Below are 19,196 nucleotides of genomic sequence, written 5' to 3'. Positions count from 1 at the left end.
AATTCATCTTAAAATTGAAGTTTTTAAAATCTAGGAAACATGGTCTATGTCATAGGTCTACTATTTGTCATCCCCACTTCCAATCCAGTCTAGCATAGTGTCTGGCACATAGTAGGTGCTTAAAAATATGTATTGGATGAGTATATGAAAATATGAAGTAAAGTGAAATGCAACAGGAACACACACTCTCTTCTCTCACATTTCTTTTTCTAAATATATTTGTGACTACCCCGGTCAATGAACTGCTTTTAGGAAATAGGACAAAAATTGACTTTACCATGGGAACTAAGTGCAGTAATTTCTTTGCATTATATATCATTTTTATTGGGCTATTTTTAAGTTTAAAATATCAGGATGTCAGAACCTTACTTCTGGGGAAACATTATTGACTGAAGAACTGCCAAGTAAGTTTAAAAATACTGAGGAAGTACTCTGACAATAATCATTGTCAGGCTCATTATAAATTCTAACGAGACTCTTAAATCTCAAGGTCAGTCATGCTTATCAGAGAGTTGGGTGACCTGCTGTGACCACAGACATTGCAAAAACCATTTAAGTACTTTTTTTCTCTGTAGCAGAGCCTAACCCATATTTCTAGCTGCAATAACTAAGAGTAGCTGAGGTTCAAAAAAGGAGGCAGACAGGAGAGTTGAATGTACACAGGCTTTGAAATCAGATGAAGCTGGCTTAAACCCTGACTTAGACACTTGGTAGCTATGTGACTTTAAGCAAGTTAAATAGCCTCTCTGAGGCCTGAGTTTACTTATCAGAAAAAATCAAGGTAGAAATACAGATATCAGAGATTGGTATGCAGATTCAGTGGAATAACATGTACAATGTGGTTGCATAACTGAGAGCGCTTTCACCTTCTTCATCTCTGTCCTGGAGTTACCTCTGACTTCAGCCAGAAGTACTCGCTCCTCAAAATATCTGGGGAGCATGCTTTAGGGCTCAAGTACCCTGTCCTCATAAATACACTGTATGCTCTACCCCTTCAACTAGTAAATGCAAGAGCCCTTTGTCATTGTATCAGTTATCCTATATCAGAATTTGTGAACGCCTCCTGTGATTTTTGCCATATCCACAAAGACCACTAATGTTATTTACTTATGGGCTGGGGTTGTAGCTCAGTGGTAGAGTGCTTGCCTAGCACATTTGAGGCACTGGGTTTAATCCTCAGCACCACATAAAAATAAATAAAATAAAGGTATTGTGTCCATCTACAACTAAAAAATATATTGAAAAAATATAAACTTTTAAAAAATATACTATTAATGTTATAGACAAAGATTTAATATGTGTGAAATCACAAACTTAATAGTCTATGTACACATATATGAACGTATAACTTTTGTGATATGTACTAAATTAAATACTGTGACATGTTTGTTATTTACCTAAAATCATCTTGTGTAGCACACTAGTATGCATGCAACATATCAATATAGAAATCCAAAACTACTTTAGGTTTTCAAAGCAGAAATGGATGTAATACAGGGAATCAGGTGTTTACACAGTCACGGGAAGTACTGGGAGACTAAACTTGGGTCTTCAGGACCGGCCCCCCTAACACTGCAGAACTGACCCATTAAAGAAACCCTACCTGAGATCACCCCAGGAATTACTGGATAAAGGAGCATATTGCTGTAGCTGCAATCTAAAGGATTTGCTATTAATCTTGTCACCACCACAACTGCTCTCCAAATCCACAAAGCTTGTGAATAGACACAGTGTAACATCCAGCCTCCAACTTTGCAGCAATCCCCTCTCAATATCCAGGAAGCTAAGGAACAGACGTGGGAGAAAGTGGGAATACACTTTGCTCTGGAGAAACCTTGTAACTCTGCGACCTTGCTTACCAGCAGCTCATCTTTCAAAATGGCAGCAAGATGGTCATTCCCCAACTGCCCACCTTACAGTTTGTGTACAGTTATATACAACAGTGGAAATTGTTTTAGATCAGGAAGCTTAGCTGAAGGGAAGTCTGGGGAATGTGGTTTGAGCTCTGGATCCAGCCTCTGAAATACAAAAATGCACACTGCAAAGGTATCTGCGTTGAAACAGTCTCAGGCATCCACTGCAGACCACAGGGAATACATCTTATTCCGCCATCTCAGCTTGCACGCAAAAGATCCATGACAGGGTCCTGACGTATCCTTCACCTCATTCCAGCCAGCCAGCACCATCTCAGGGACTTCACTGGTCAAGTTGAACTGGGGGTAGTGCTTTTGTTGTCTTCTTTTTCTGCGGTGCTGGGGATTGAACCCAGGGCCTTGTGCTTTCAAGGCAAGCACTCTACCAACTGAGCTACATCCCCAGCCCTTGTTGTCTTCTTTTTAACAATCTTTATCAAATTTTTCATTGTCTTTGAGACCTGTGTGAGCAGGAATTCACCAAAAAGCTTTTTTTGTTTTTTAACAAAATACATGCTCAGTTTAGATAAGTTTCATTATTGTCTCAGTTGCTAGTGATTGGAGAGAATCCTATATCTTCAATGCCTTAGCTAAGGAAGAGGGCAGGGGTCAATCTGAATGACAAGCCCATTTAAAGTCTCACAGAAAAGTGAGCTGTACAAATAATTCAGTCTTGAGAGCCAAGATCTCACCTGTCCCGAGAGTCTGGATCTCAGATAGGAAGTACTGGGACAATTGCCCCTGGTTCCTGCTGTGGCTGTACCCTGGAATATGGAAGTTGGTCCAGTCCACCAGACACATGGGAGTCTTAACCAACAGTGAATACTGTATTTCAAACTCTGCTAAACATTATAAACTGCCATTTGTTTTGAGTGACAAAGAATTGGAACTGATATATCCATTTCAGCAAAAAACAAGGCCTGGTATTTTGTCTTGAGTGACAAAAACTGGGGGGGAAATCAACCTGAATGGTCTAGGAGGAAGACCCTATAATATAATATAAAGCTGCTCCCTGCCCTTTAAGCTGCAGTCATTTCCCCACCTCCCAGCTTACAACCTAGCTTGTCAGTCTGTGAACATCCTAGCTCGCTATTGGTTCATCAGTCAGCTTGCAAGTATCCTTCTCCGTTATTGGTCCTTGTTAGCCTGCTTAAGAACAGCTCCCCGCCTCCTCGCTTTCATGCTCTCTCCTCCATTTCACTCTTTCTCTTGTGCGCACTCTCTCTCTCTGTCTTTTCCTCTCTGACCCTGCAGGGAGACACTCTGTTTGCTTAATAAACTCTCTTATGTGAGTTCCCGCGTCTGGAGTGGTTTCTGGGTTCTTACAGACCCAATGCTAGAGAAGGGAGTTAATCACCCAGCACCAGACCACAAATCAGAGTGGAGGGAATGTGACATGCTAGTTAGGTCAACCAGCTCTGCTGTCAGCCTTCTGGCATCTGCATCACGGAAAGCACAGGACTTCATCTTGCTGAGCCTTTTTCTCATCTGTGAAATGGAGAAGGTGACATCGCCATCCTCCCAGGGTTTTTATTGGAATTTCCCTGCCTGGAATGCAGCAGGTGTGCTGTAAGTATTGTAGGACTTCCTTCCAGCAATGGCAGAATAAGGAAATCAGCACATCTTCTCTAAAAAAAAAAATGTTTTTCTTAAATTTTAAAACTGTCAAAAAATATATCTTTTTAGGCTTCTAAAACCCAATTAAGGGCAAAACACAAGTATGGAGCGCACACACACACACACACACACACACACACACACATTTTGACTCTGGGTAGACCGGTGCGTCTGTAGCATTTTTTCATATTCATTCCCAGGTAAGTCCCCAATCTCTATCCCTGGCTGGTCAGCACAGTAGTTTGACCAGGGTGCAGCTGACCTTGAAAACCAGCAGCAGACAAGGTGGATGACTTGATCTGGAGTGGAAGACAGGAATTCTAAGCTCAATGACCAGGAAAAGCCTTGGCTCTCTTGCCCTGCACTGCAGTCCAAGTTGGGGAGATCAGCAGACTACCTAAATTTTTGTTGTTGTTGTTGTTTTAAAAAAGCTCCTGGAAATGAAATTAGCATTGAGGGCTTAGATAAGCTCTCATACTTAAATGTCTTGTCATTTGTACACATGGAGTAAAGACCTAATAAGATGGCCTACCTAATAATAATAATAATAAAAAAAAAAAAAAAAAAAAAAAAAAAAAAGCCCAGCAAACTTGAAAACTTCCCTAACTGGGAATATACTCCTCAAACCAAACACAATTCACAGGAAAGCATGGAAATTTTACGGACTCTGGGTATTTGAGAATAATCTCTTGAGCAATGTTCAATGATCACTATGCCCTGAGACACAGGGTGATCTTTAGGAAGCCAGGGAACAAACAAAAATAAAGGGGGTGAGGTGGAAAGCCGAAGACTCAGCTCAGTGGTGGAGTATGTGCTTGAATAACTCGGAAACCCTGGGTTCACTCTCTAGCACCAAAAAAAAAAAAAAAAAAAACTGAACTGAGATATCAGCAGCCACACACTGAAGGGGTCATCCTACCTATGGAGTTCAAAGAATCAACAGCAATATCGTCAACAACAACAAAATGGCTAGAACTACAAGTTAAGTTGCAGAAGTACCTATTATAGCTCAGTGTATTAGCTATGAAAAATCTGAAAATCAAAGGAAGAAAACGAATTCACATTGACAACAAAAAGAAAAAATACTTACACTTAGCAAAGACCGTATAAGCCTTTAACTTTTTTAAAATTTATTTTTATTGTAAACAAATGGGATACATGTTGTTTCTGTTTGTACGTGGAGTAACAGCATACCATTTGCATAATCATACATTTACATAGGGTAATGATGTTTGATTCATTCTGTTATTTTTTCCTTCCCTCCCACCCCTCTTTTCCCTCTATACAGTCCCTCCTTCCTCCATTCCTGCCCCCCTCCTACCCCCTATTATGTGTCATCATCCGCTTATCAGCGAGATCATTCGTCCTTTGGTTTTTTGAGAAAGCCTTTAACTTTGAAAACTACAAATTAGAATTTTTAAAAGATCTAAACAGAGAGGCAGAACAGGGAGGCAAAGGGTTTCACTCTCCGGTGAAACATCAGTTTAACAAAACTACCTTTGCAAGAATTAAAGAAACCACTTGAGATATCACAGCACTTGGTTTTATCATAACAATAAGAAAAGACACTGAAGAAGATAGGAAGTGAAGAGTTGCCTTGGTCACCCCTTCCCCCACACAAGCAGCAGAGCATGGAGAGAGTCCACTCAGCCTGGGACAGGGAGAGGGAATTAAGACAAGACTTAGGATCTCCACGGTGAAGTCCAGCACTAGGCGGAACCACGGGGCCCCTGCCCTACCACAGTACCTGTGGACAGAATCTCTGGGCTTAGCTTGGTAAGCCAAGGAATGGAATCCACTGTGCCATCATGTTGTCTCAACCTTGGACAACACGGTGCAGAGGGAGGTTCCATTCACTGGGAAGGGATGTGAGCACAGTACTCAGTCTTGTAACTCAATGTCAGGCCAATAAAACCCAATGACAGGAAGATCCCAGCAGTCCCGGGTCCCTAGGTTAGTCCCTGCAAATGGAGCCTCTGACCCACCCCAGGGCCAGGTGGAGTCCCAGGACCCTGGTGGGATATACTTTTATTCTGGCCAGCATCACCTGCAGTGGTGTTGGGCCATTAGTGCACCAAGGGAACAGACAGGCCATAGTGATGTGGCCTCAGTCCTGCCCCTGTATGACTGGTCTTGCCAGGCTGTGGGCTCTGGATATGATCCAGCATTGGTGGTCACAGGACTGCCCGCCTATCTTCCCTCCAACCCCAGGCAGTACCCAATAGTCATTGACCACTCAGGGAGGAAAAGGAATGTAGCATGGGAATTGCTTTGGAGCCTGGGGTTTCCATGGCTTCCACATGGATTCCATGGATCATTCCACAGATCAATGAACTCAAAAACAGGCCATCTGAAGAAATACAAATGGAAGAGAAAAAGGAACAAAGTGGGAATGAAGAAACCTTGTCAAACTTTAGAGCAACATTAAAAAATCAAATATTCACCCAAAGGACTTAAAATCAGCATACTACAGTAACATAACCACATCAATGTTTCTAGCAGCTCAATAACCAACCTAGATGTCCTTCAACAGATGAATGGATAAAGAAACTGTGGTATATATACACAGTGGAATATTATTCAGCCATAAAGAAGAGTAAAATTATGGCATTTGCAGGTAAATGAATGGAGTTCGAGAATATCATGCTAAGTGAAATAAGCCAATCGAAAAAAAAACCGAGGGCCAAATGTTTTCTCTGATAAGCAGATAATGATACATAATGCGGGGGTGGGGGGAAGAGAAGAATGGAGGAACTTTGTATTGTGTAGAGGGAAATGAGGGGGGAGGGGCAGGGGAAGGAAGATAGTGGAATGATTCCTTACCCTATGTACACGTAAGATTACATGAATGGTGTGAATCTACATTATGTACAACCACAGAAATGAAAAGTTGTACCCCATTTGTGTACAATGAATCAAAATGCAATCTGTAAAAATAAAAATAAAATTTAAAAAATAAAAAGGATTAGAATAATTTGCTAAAAAAAAAAAAAGAACAAATATTCAGATTATTGGGGTTCAACAGGGACTTGAGAAATCCAATGGGGTAGAAAGTTTGTTTCCAAAGGTACAATAACATAAAGCTTCCTCAACTTAAGGAAGGATGCAAATATCCAGATATGGTAAGACCAGAAGTCACCAGTCAGAGTCTACTCACCCAAGTCTACAGCAAGACCGTATAATCAAACCCTCAAAGGTTAAAGACAAAGCAGAGGATTCTCAAATCAGCAAGAGAAAAGAACAAAGAACACATAAAGGTGTTCCAGCTCACTTGACAGCAGACCTCTGAGCAGAAACCTTTCAGGTTAAGAGAGAATGGCAACAGACACTCACAGTATTGAGGAAACAACAACCAACCTGCTAAGAACATTGTACCTAGAAAAGCTATTCTTCAAAATGAAGAAGAGATGAAGACAGTCCCAGACAAACAGAAGCGAAGAGAATCTATCATCGCCAGACCCATCCTACAAAATATGCTTCAGGAGGTTTTGGAGTTTAACTCAGCGGTAGATCACTTGCCTGGTGGATGTGAGACCCTGGGTTCAATCCCCAGCACTGCAAAACAAACAAAAACAAAACCCCAAACAAACAACAACTATACTAAGGGAGTGCTTAAAATGAAAGAGACTTTGATATGATTTGAATACCAGGTATCGCCCCTAACTCGTGCATTAATGCAGAACTGTTCAGAGGTGAAATGATTGGATCGTGGCAACTGTAACCTACTCAGTCCATTCAAGTTTAAATGGGCTAACTGGGTGGTAATTATAGGTAGGTGAGGCCTGGTTGGGGGAGGTGGGTCACTGGGGACGTGCCCTGGAAGGATTCATCTTTCCTGTGGCCCCTTCCCCTTTCCTTCTGCTTCCTGGCCACCATGAATGGAATAGTCCTCTTCCATCATGCCCTCCCGCCATGATGTTCTACCTTCCCTTGGGCCCAGAGCAATGGAGTCATCCCATTGGACTAAACTTTTGAAACCATAAACCAAAATAAACTTTTCCTCCTCTAACTTGTTCTTTTTTTTTTTTTTTTATTATTATTGTAAACAAATGGGATACATGTTGTTTCTCTGTTTGTACATGGCGTAAAGGCATACCATTTGGGTAATCATAAATTTACATAGGGTAATGTTGTTTGATTCATTCTGTTATTTTTTTCCCCTTCCCCCCCACCCCTCCCACCCCTCTTTTCCCTTTATACAGTCCTTCCTTCCTAACTTGTTCTTATAGGACATTTTGGTGACAAAGGCTGACTAACGCACTAATGAGCAAGGATGAGCCATCATAGGGTATAAGCCACCCTGGTAAAAGTAACTATACAGATGAATTCAGAATTCTCTAACATTGTAATCTTAGTAAACCATTTTTATTTTTACTAAAAAACAAAACAATTAAAATTAGTAATAACTACATTAATAGGCAATATAAAATTATGTAAAACAAGACAGCAAAAAAGTGGGAGGAATGGAACACAGGTGTAGAGATTTTTATTGACTTTGTGTGTGTGGCGGGGGGTGTGGTACTAGGGACTAAACCTAGGGGCACTTATCACTGAGCTACATCCCCAGGTCTTTATATTTTTTTTATTTTGAGACAGGGTCTCACCAAGTTGCCAAGGCTGGCCTCAAACTTGAGATCTTCCTGTCTCAGCTTCCCAAATCACTGGGATTATAGGTATGCACCACCAGGCCCAGATTTTTATTAGTATTTTTAAAAATCTTTCATTTTTGTTTCTTTTTTCTTTCCAATTAACATTAAGTTGTTATCATTTCAAAATAGTTACAACCAAAATATGTTTTTTGTAAGCCTCACAGTAACCACAAGACAAACTTATAAAGATGGACTAAAAATAGAGTAATAAGGGATCAGAATACTCTAGAAAGGAAATTACCCAAACCACAAAGGAAGGGTATAGGAGAGGAAGAAAGAAAGAAAAACTACAAAAAAAAGGAGGAAACAAGTAATAGAATGACAGTAGTAAGACTATCTATTGATAATTACCTTAAACATAAATGGATTAAGCTCTCCAATTAAAAGAATAACTGACTGGTTAAAAAAAAAAAAAGACTGAACTATATGCTGCTTACCAGAAATTCACTTCACCTCTCTAGAACGCAAAGACTAAAAGTGAAAGGTTGGAAAAAGATAATCCATGCAGATGCAATCCAAAAGTAAGCAGGACTAGTTGTATGTTTATCAAATAAAATAGGTTTTAAACAAAAGTGGCAGAAATGATAAAGGGGTTGATTCAGTAAGAGAAAATAATCACAGACTGTGTATGCAGCTGATATCAGCACACCCAAACAAATAAGGCAAGTATTAATAATCAGAGGGGAGAAAGACTCCAATACAATAATAGCAGGGTATCTTAACCCTGCTTTCAGCAATGGACAGACCATCCAGACAGAAAATCAACAAAGACACAGCTGAGTTAAACTGCAACCCAGACCAAATGGCCCTAACAGACAGTTACAGAACATTCCATCCAACAGCTGCAGAAGGCAGAGTCTTCTCATCAGCACATGGTACATTCTCCAAGATAGATCATATGCTAGACCACAAAACAAGTCTCGACAACAAATTTTTTTAAAGTGAAACAACATCAGGTGTCTTTTCCAACCACAATGCAATAAAATTAGAAACAGATAACATGTAACTTTCAAAGTTATATAAATAACTGAAAATTAAATAATATACTCCCAAACAACTAATGGACTAATGAAAAAATTAAGAAGATCACAGAATTTCTGAAGCAAAAAAATAACAAACACAACATACCAAAACTTAAGGGGATACAGCAAAAGCAATTCAAGAAGGAAGTTTATAGCAATCAACACCTACATCAAAAAGTAGAAGGATCTCACATAACCATCTGTGTACCTCAAGAAACTAAAAAAAACAAGATCTAAACATAAAATTAGAAGGAAGGAAATAATAAAGAGCAGAGCAGAAATAAATAAATAAAAGTGACTTAAAAATGCAAAAGACTAACAAAAAGGAGTTTGTTTTTTGAAAAGATAAACAAAATTGACAAGCCTTTAATTAGACTAACAATGAAAAACAAAGATTCAAATAAAATCAGAGATGGAAAAGGAAACATAACTAGCACCATAGAAATACAACAGATTGTTAGAGACTATTATAGACAACTAGATGCCAACAAATTTGATAACCCAGAAGAAATGAGCACATTATTGGACACATACTTTAACCAAGAGTGAATCATGAAGCAATAGAAAACATGAACAGGCCAATTATAAACAGTAAGATTAAAGAAGTAATAAAAAGTCTCCCATTAAAGCAAAGCCCAGGACTAGATGGTTTCTGTATTGGTTAGCTTTGTGTCACTAAAATGAAATACCTAATGTGGGCTACTTATGAAGAAAAACAGGGTTAGCTCACAGTTTTAGAGGTGCAAAGTCCCAAATGGCATAGTGCAGGTTCTATGGCAGAGGCTGCCCCTTGTCCGCATCATCTCATGTCACAGACTGCGATGGCAGGAACCTGTGTGAGAGCAAACAAGTGATCATGTCTCAAACCAGGAACAGAGAGAGAGACTGGGAGGACCCAGCCTTCCCCTGGTTCTGTCTCTCCTAGAACCATCAAAGGGGTGACAGGAGAAATACCACGGGGCCACAAGATAAATATATCACAGCCCCCATGACCCGAGGACCTTCTCCTGGGTCACTTCCCAAAGGCTGTACCACCTCCTAATACCATCACTGGGCAAGCTGAGCCTTCAAGCATAAGGGACCCTTGGGGACAGGGGTTACCTAAACCATATCCAAACCATAGCACTTTCCCTGATGAATTCGACCAAATACTTAACGCAAAACTAGTACCAATTCTTCACAATTCATTCAAAAAAATTAAAAAGAAGGAATTTTTCCAAACTCATTCTATGAAGCTAGCATTACCTTGATATTGAAACCACATAAGGCCAAAGAAAAAAGAAAGCTACAGGCCAGAATCCCTGATGAACATAGATGCAAAAAACCAGAATACCAATAGCACATTAAAAAATGGTATGATCATCCTAATCAAGTAGGATTCATCCCAGGGAATTGCAGATGATTACACATATGCAAATCAGTAAATGTAATATACCACCTCAACAGAAAGAAGGATAAAAACCAGATAATCATCACAACAGACACAGAAAAAGTGTTTGATAAAATTCAACATTCCTTCATGACAAAAACTCTGAACAAATTAACTATAAAGGAAACTTATTTAAAGGCCATACATAATGAGTATATAGTTAACATCATACCTAATGGGGGGAAAAAAAAAGAAACTTTCTAAGATCAGGACCAAAATAAAGATGCCTACTTTTACCACTTTTATTTAAAAAGTTTTAGAAGTTCAAGCCAAAGCAATTAGGCAATAGAAAAAAATAAAGGGCATCCAAGTTGGAAAGGAGGAATTTAAATTACCACTATTTGCTAATAACATGATGCTATATATAGACAATCCCAATGAATTCAGAACAAAACCATTAGACCTATAAATCAATTCAGCAAAGGTACAGGAAACAAAAATCAACATCCAAAAATCAGTTGCACTGCTATACACTGACAGTGAATTATCTGAAAAAGTAATTTAAAAAAGTAACACCATTTATGATAACTACAAAAAATACCTAGGAATAAAAAAATTTAACCAAAGTGGTAAAAGATAATGGAAAATATATGTTGTATATTGTGACACTGATGAAAGTAATTGAGGAGGGCACAAAGAAATGGAAAAACATACCATATTCATGAATTAGAATAATCAATATTGTTAAAATGTTCTCACAACTTAGAGTCATCTACAGACTTAATGCAATCCCTATCAAAATACCAGTTCGCAGAACTAGGAAAAAAATCCTAAAGGTCATATGGAACCATAAGTCCTGAATAGTTGAAGCAATTTTGAACAAAAGGAACAAATTGGGAGACATTACACTACCTGATTTCCAAACATACTGCAAAGCTATAGTAATCAAAACAGCATGGTATTGCTTAAAACACACACACACACACACACACACACACAGACACACACAAAACAAAAAGTAGATTTATAGACCAATCCAACAGAATAGAGAATGTAGAAGTAACCTCATGAATTTATAGCCAACTGGTCTTTGACAGTACTGCCATGGTTTGGATAAGTGCCCCTGTTTTAGTCAGTTTTTGTATCTCTGGGGCCAAAATAGCCAACAAGAACAACCTAGAGGAGGGAAAGTTTATTTGGGGCTCACAATTTCAGAGGTCTCAGTCCACAGATGGCTATCCCCATTGTTCTAGGCCCAAGAGGAGGTAGCACATCATGGCAGAGGTTCAGAGGAGGAAAGCTGCTCAGTTCATGGCAGGTCACGAAGGGGAAAGGAGGAAGGGGAGGTGGGGGAGGGGCAAAGGGGCCATCGGGAAAATGTACTCATCCAGGGAACACCCCTAGTAACCCACCTCCTCTAGCCATGCCCCACATACCTACAGTTACCACCCAGTTAATCCATTTGAACTAGGATGGACTGATTAGGTTATGGCTCTCATAATCTAATCATCTCCCTTCTGAATATTCCTGCATTAATAGGAGCTTATGGAGAATATTTCATACCCAAACTATAACATCCCTCAAAGTTCCATTGTTAAAAGCTTGGTTCCCAGTCTGTGATGCTATTGGGAGGTGGTGGAACCTTTAAGAGGTGGGGCCTGATAAGAGATTTTCCAGTCATTGGGGGCATGCTCTTGAAGAGAGTATTGGGACTTTGGCCCTTTCTTGTCCCTTCATACCTGGCCATAAGATGAATGGGTCTCCTTTACCATCTACTCCCACCATGTCTACTATGCTGCCATAGGCCCAAAGCAACAGGCCAATTGGTCATGAACTGAAACCTTCACTGTGAGCCAAAATAAACTTTTCCTCTTTTAAACTTGACTTATCTCAGGCATTTGTTACTATAACAGAAAGCTGACTGACACAGGTACAAGAGCACATTGGGGGAAGTCAACCTCTTGAGCAAATGGTACAGAGAAAATTGAATAGCCACACAAAGAAGAATGAAATTAGATCCCTATCCCTCACCATACAAAAAATCAGCTCCAAATCATTTAAAGACTTAGATGTAAGAACTAAAACTATGAAACTACTAAAAGAAAACTTCAAGGAAATGTTTCAGGACATTGGAATGTACAAGGATCTTTTGGCTAGACTCCAAAAGCACAGGAAACAAAAACAAAAACAGAAAAATGGGATTACATTAAGCAAGAAAGTTTCTGCACAGCAAAGGAAACAATCAACAGTATGAAGAGACGTCCTACAGAATGGGAGAAAATATTTGCCAACAATACACCCAGTAAGGAATTAATGTCTAGAATATATAAGAACTTAACAAATAAATAAAACTGACATAGACATGGAAAATAGACTTAAATAGCTATTTCTCAAAAGAAGACACATATATGCTTAATAGATATTTGAAAAGATGTTCAGCACCCCTAAATCAGGGAAATGCAATTCAAAATCACAATAAGATCTCACTTCAGTTAGAATGGCTATGATCAGAAGGACAAAAGGGGACAATGGCTGTCCAGGATGTGGAGAAAAGATAACTGTTACATACTGTTGGTGCAAATATAAATTGGGATACCCATTATGGAAACAATACGGATATTCCTCAAAAAATTAAAAATAGAACTGCCACATGATCAAGCGATCTCACTACTGGGTATATATTCAAAGGAAATAAAATTAGTATGTCAAAAAGACATTTGCACTCCCATGTTTATTTCTATTTTTTCTTTTTCCTGAAGGCTGATCCCAGGGATGCGCTACCACCGAGCTACATTCCCAGGCCTTTTTATCTTTTTAGTTTGAGAAAGGGTCTCACTCAGTGTATTAGCTTTCTCACTGCTATAACTAAAGGACCCAATCAGAGTAATTTTAGGGGAGGAAAAGTTTGAGGGCTCACGATTTCAGAGGTCTTAGTACGTAGAAGGCCAGATCCATTCCTCGGGGCTTGAGGTACGGCAGAACATCATGGTGGAGGAGTGTGGCAGAGGGAAGCAGCTCACATCATCAGGAAACAGAAATACTCCACTCTCCAGATGCAAAATATAAAGCTCAGAGACACGTGCCCAATGATCCACCTCCTCCAGCCACACTCCACCTGACTCCAGTTACCACTCATCAGGGATTAATCCATTTTAAGGCTATAACCCAATTATTTCTCCTCCAAACTTTCTTGCATTTTCTCCCACGTGAGTTTTTTGGGGACACCACATCTAAACCATAACACTCAGTTTAATAGGTTGGCCTTGAAATTGCGATCCTCCTGCCTCAGACCCCTGAGTAGCTGGGACTACAGGCATCTGGCCTCTGTTTATTCTTAATAGCAAAGACATGGAAACCACTTAAGTGTCTATCAATTGATGATAAGATAAATGTGGTTCATAAATGCCAGTCATTAAAAGAAAAAGAAATCCTGCATTTGCAACACATGGATAGAACCAGAAGACATTGTGTTAAGTGAAATAAGCCAGGTGCAGAAAGAAAGACAAGTACCATATGATCTCACTCATACGTGGAATCTAAAAAATCTGACTTCATAGGAGTTGAGAGCGAATAGTGGTTAACAGAGACTGAGGAGAGGAGGGAGGAGGAAGTGGTGGTGAAAGGTTGGTCAGTAGATAGTAAGTTACAATTAGCAGAAATAAGTTCAGGTGCACTATTGCATGGGAGAGTGACTATAGATAATGATAAATGTAATATATATATGTATATATATATATTTTTAAGCTAGATAAATGTGTGGGGGGGGTGTATGTGTTGGGTACTGGTGATTGAGCCCAGGAGCACTTTATCACTGAGTAACATTCCAGTCCTTTTTATTTTTTATTTTGAGACAGTTCTTACTAAGTTGCTTAGGCTCACCAAGTTGCTGAGGCTGGTCTTGAACTTGTGATCCTCCTGCCTCAGCCTCCGAGTTGCTAGGGTTATAGGCATGTGCCACCACACCCAGCTGAAGAAATGTTTTTACCAAAAAGAAATGATAAATGTTTTGAGTAGGTATTTTTACCCGGATTTGAACCTTGTACATTGAATACATGTATCAAAACATCTCATGGTACCTGGTACATATTTACAGTTCTTACATTTTCATTTAAAAAATAAATAAATTTTCCACACACACTTCAGATAGAGCACTTATCTCCAAAATTTATAAAGAACTTGTAAAACTTTACACCAAAAATACAAAGAATCCAATCAATAAAAGGGCCAAAGAACTGGACACTTTACAGAAGAAGACATACAGGCGATTAATAAACATATGAAAAAGTGTTCAACATCTCTAGTAATTACAGAAATGCAAATTAAAACAACTCTAAGATTTCATCTTAAATTAGAATGGCTACTACCAAGAACACAAACAATAATAGATGTTGGTGTGGATGTGGGGAAAAAGGCACACTTTCACATTGCTGGTGGAGTTGCAGATTGGTGCAACCACTCTGGAAAGCAGTGTGGAGAATCCTCAGAAAACTTGGAATGGACCCACCTTTGACCCAGTTATCCCACTCCTCGGTTTATACACAAAGGACTTAAAATTAGCATACTACAGTAATGCAGCACATCAATGTTTACAGCAGCTCAATTCACAATAGCTAGATTGTGGAACCAAACTAGATGCCCTTCGACAGATGAATGGATAAAGAAACTCTGGTATATATACACAATGGAATATTATTCAGCCATAAATAAGAATGATATTATGGCATTTGCAGATAAGTGGATGGAATTGGAGAATATCACGCTAAGTGAAATAAGCCAATCCCAAAAAACTGAAGGGTGAATGTTTTCCCTGATAAGTGGAGGATGATATATAATGGGGGTGGGGAGTGAGAGAAAAATGGAGGAAATTTAGATTATGTAGAAGGAAATGAGATGGGGGGGTATGAAAAATCATGGAATGAGACAGACATCATTACCCTATGTACATGTATAATTACACGAATGGTATGAACCTACATCATGCTCAACCACAGAAAGGAAAAGATGTACCCCATTTGTGTACAATGAATCAAAATGCAAGCTGTAAAAAATGTAAAAATAAATAAATAATTTAAAAAATTAAAATAAATAAAAATAAAAGTGAAATAAAGATATAAATAAATGGAAGACATTCCATGTTCATGGCCAGGGAGACTTGATATGATTGAAATGGTAATTCTCCCAAATTAGTATACGCATCCAATCCCTATTAAAATCCCCAAAAGATTCTTTTTGGTAGAAATTTAAAAGTTGATCCTAAAACATAAATGGAAATGTGAAAGACCCAGAATAACCAAAACACTTTTTAAAAATAAAAATGAGGGCTGGGGTTGTAGCTCAGTGGTGGAGTTCCTGCCTAGCGTGTGCGGCACTGGGTTCCATCCTCAGCACCACATGAAAATAAAAAATAAATAAAAATAAAAACAAAAATGAAGTTGGTGAACTTATATTACCTGATTTCAATATCTTCTATAATGTCACAATAAACAAGAAATATAGTAATTGAGACAGATGAAAAGAATTAAAAGTTCAGGAATAAATCACTCCATTTAAGTCAAAAGATGTCTTCCTTTCCTCCCTCCTTCCTTCCTTTTAAGGTACTGGAGACTGATTCCAAAACCTTATGCATACTAAGCAAGTCCTCTACCACTGAGCCACATTGAGCTACATTCCCAGCCCTAGTCAAAAGATTTTTAACAAAATTGCCAAGATTATTACCAAGTGTGTGAAGTACAATATTTTTTTAAAATGATGCTGACAATTGCATATATATATGCAAAAAAACGAATTTAAACATCTACTTCACACTATGCACACAGAAAACTCAAAATGCAGCATAGGAGCCAGGTGATGTGGCAAATTCCTGCAATCCCAGCAGCTTGGGAGGCTGAGCCAGGAGGACTACTAGTTCGAAGCCAACCTCAGTAAAAAGTAAGGCGCTAAGCAACTCAGTGAGATACTGTCTCTACATAAAATACAAAATAGGGCTGGGGATGTGGCTCAGTGGTGGAGTGCCCCTGAGTTCAATCCCTGGTACCAAAAAAAAAAAAAAGCATCATAGGCCTAATCGTACAAGTCAAAACACTGAAACTTCTTACAGAGCACATAGGAGAAAGTCTTCTTAATCTTTGATTAGGCAAAGATTTAGTAAATGAAACAAACATAGAAGGAAAACCTGGTATACTGGATTTCATCAAAATTAAATTTTGCTGTTCAAAAAAACACTATATAGGAAATTAATCTCGAATCAGAAGAAAACATTTGCAAGTCATATGTATGACAAGGATCGAGTATCCAAAATACATAAAAGAACCTTTATGATGTAAAGTTTTTCTTAAAAGCTCATTAAATAAAAAGTGAGCAAAAGATTTGAATAGACATTTCACCAATGAAAATGCTTGAGTCATTAATAAATGCTATGAAAAGATGCTCAACATTCCAAGGTATGAGGGAATCCAAATGAAATAATAAGACATGCTACCACATACCCACTGCAAAGACTCCAGTCAAAAAGACTGACAATCTCAGGTGTGGCAAAGACTTGGTGAAACTCAGATTCTCATTCATTGCTAGTGGGAATGTAACGAATGTTCATAGTAGTGTTCTTCATGTTAACCCCAAACTGGAAGCAACCCAACTATTCATTGACAAATGAATGGATAACAAAACATGACACATCTGTATGATGGAATACTCTTCAGCAATAAAAGAACTGGCTTCTGTGGTGCTAACATATGAATGAACTTCAGAAAAATGCTAAGTAAGAAGAAGTTTGACATGAAAGACTACATATTGCATGATCTCACATATATGAAGTGTCCAGAGTAAGCAACTCTATAAGTTAGAGAATATCACCAGTTGGCAGTGAGGGAGAGAGGATAAATGAGCAAGAGGGAACTAACTTTATGGGGTAATGGAAATGTTCTAGTAGTGATCATGGTGATGATCATACAAATGTGTTACTCTTGTGGGGAGGGGAAGAATAGAAGTTCAGTGGATTAGACAAAGGGAAATGAAGAGAAGGGAGAAGGTTAGGAATAGGAAAGACAGTGGAAGGAATCTGACAAAACTTTCCTATGTTCACATATGAATACTCTACAGTGAATCTCCACATCATGTACAACCACAAGACAGGGGACCTAATTAGAATAAGATAGACTCTATGTTTGTATAAATATGTCAAAATATACTCTACTGTCATGTATATCTAAAAGGAACAAATAAAATATAAAAAGTTACTCTACTATAAGCACTGAATTATACACACTCACATTTGTCAATTTTATGTCAATTCACAAATTGAATTTAATCTCAATAAAATGTGAAAAAGTTTACAAATTATCTGAGAAAATAAGTTTTAAATGGAACCCCCATATATGTTTGATAGCATAAAATTCATCTCTCAGCCTTAAATTATAGCCTTAGGCATGCTCAGCTGCTTAGCAAGAGTGTCTATTACTTATCAGAATCACCTGTAGAAGGAAGGCTCCATGGGGTCCAAACCAATGTTCATCACTGCTAGAAAAATAAGACTATGATAAAAAAAATTATATTGCTGATGAATCAGAAATGATGTCTTTACTTCAGAAGGACAACTTATTCATTTATTGATTTTGATGTTTCTTCACCTAAAGTGCTTAGGAATCTAAACAAGGACACTAGGACCCTCAGGTCACACCATTCTTTAGTGCCAGTCAGGACTGGAATCAAGGTCTTAAAAATAAGTCCATGGTGTTCGCCACCAAACCAAATTGTGTCTCTACATCTATTTCCTTTGAAGAATCAATGAACCATGTCCACCTCAGTACTCTGGGGGTAACTTCATATCAGTGAAAATAAATTTCTTACCGAGGAGAATTACAGAATATGAAAGTAAAATGGGATCTTGAAATTTATATATTTCAAACTCCCTGCCCCTTCCTCTCCAGCAGTTCTATCTATCACATTCTTATCAGATATTCAAGTCAGCAAAAAGCCCCAAGCATGGTGTGACGGACACTGGTAGTTGCCTATTAAATAATCCTTCCCTTGTTCCTTGGTGGCAGAGCTCATCTCACTCCCAGAGTCTGAAAACATATTTGCCTTCTCAGCCTCTCTTTTGGTCACGTACTTAAATTCAGGTCTGTGGTACCTGAAAAGAATTTTCAGGAGGGTATGACTTGTGGAGAAACTTGCCCATCACACAAGAAAGGGGGGAAGGAGGGGAGGAGGGAGAGAGAGAGGGAGAGGGAGAAAATGTGGTTCTTGGAACTTCTGTCGACCTCGTAACCATTATGGATGATCCTTTGACACCATGAAGATGGTGGACTGGAAAGTCATAAAGATCTAAACCTTAGATAAGATTATTGAGCCATGGAAACAACTATAGAACCACCAACCATTTCCAATTATTCAGTTAGGTAAGACCATAAATGTCCCTGTAAGCCATTCTCATTTGGGAATTTTGCCCTTTGCAGATGTAGTATAATATAACATAGTGATCAATAGTGCAGACTGCCTGTGGTCAAATTTTAGTTCTGAAGATAGAGGTAACTAACTATCTGACCTTCATTTCTTAAAGGGAATATAATTTTCTATGTTGTTATGATGATTAAAAGTGTTAATAAGAAAAAACTAAGAAAAAAAAGTT

The 19,196-nt window shown here is 38.6% G+C and overlaps 1 non-coding gene across 1 annotated transcript; it reads right to left on the bottom strand.

Annotated features, from left to right (window-relative positions):
• Positions 1 to 2,244: 2,244 nt before the first annotated feature.
• On the bottom strand, positions 2,245 to 2,318 carry Trnas-uga (transfer RNA serine (anticodon UGA)). The gene has a single exon. It is a non-coding gene; the product is annotated as a tRNA-Ser (tRNA).
• Positions 2,319 to 19,196: the final 16,878 nt, after the last annotated feature.

This window comes from Sciurus carolinensis, chromosome 10 (genome assembly GCF_902686445.1).
Source record: "Sciurus carolinensis chromosome 10, mSciCar1.2, whole genome shotgun sequence".
Taxonomy (NCBI): Eukaryota; Metazoa; Chordata; class Mammalia; order Rodentia; family Sciuridae; genus Sciurus; species Sciurus carolinensis.
The sequence above is the reverse complement of the archived record's forward strand: the minus strand, read 5'-3'. Positions and strand labels throughout refer to the sequence as shown.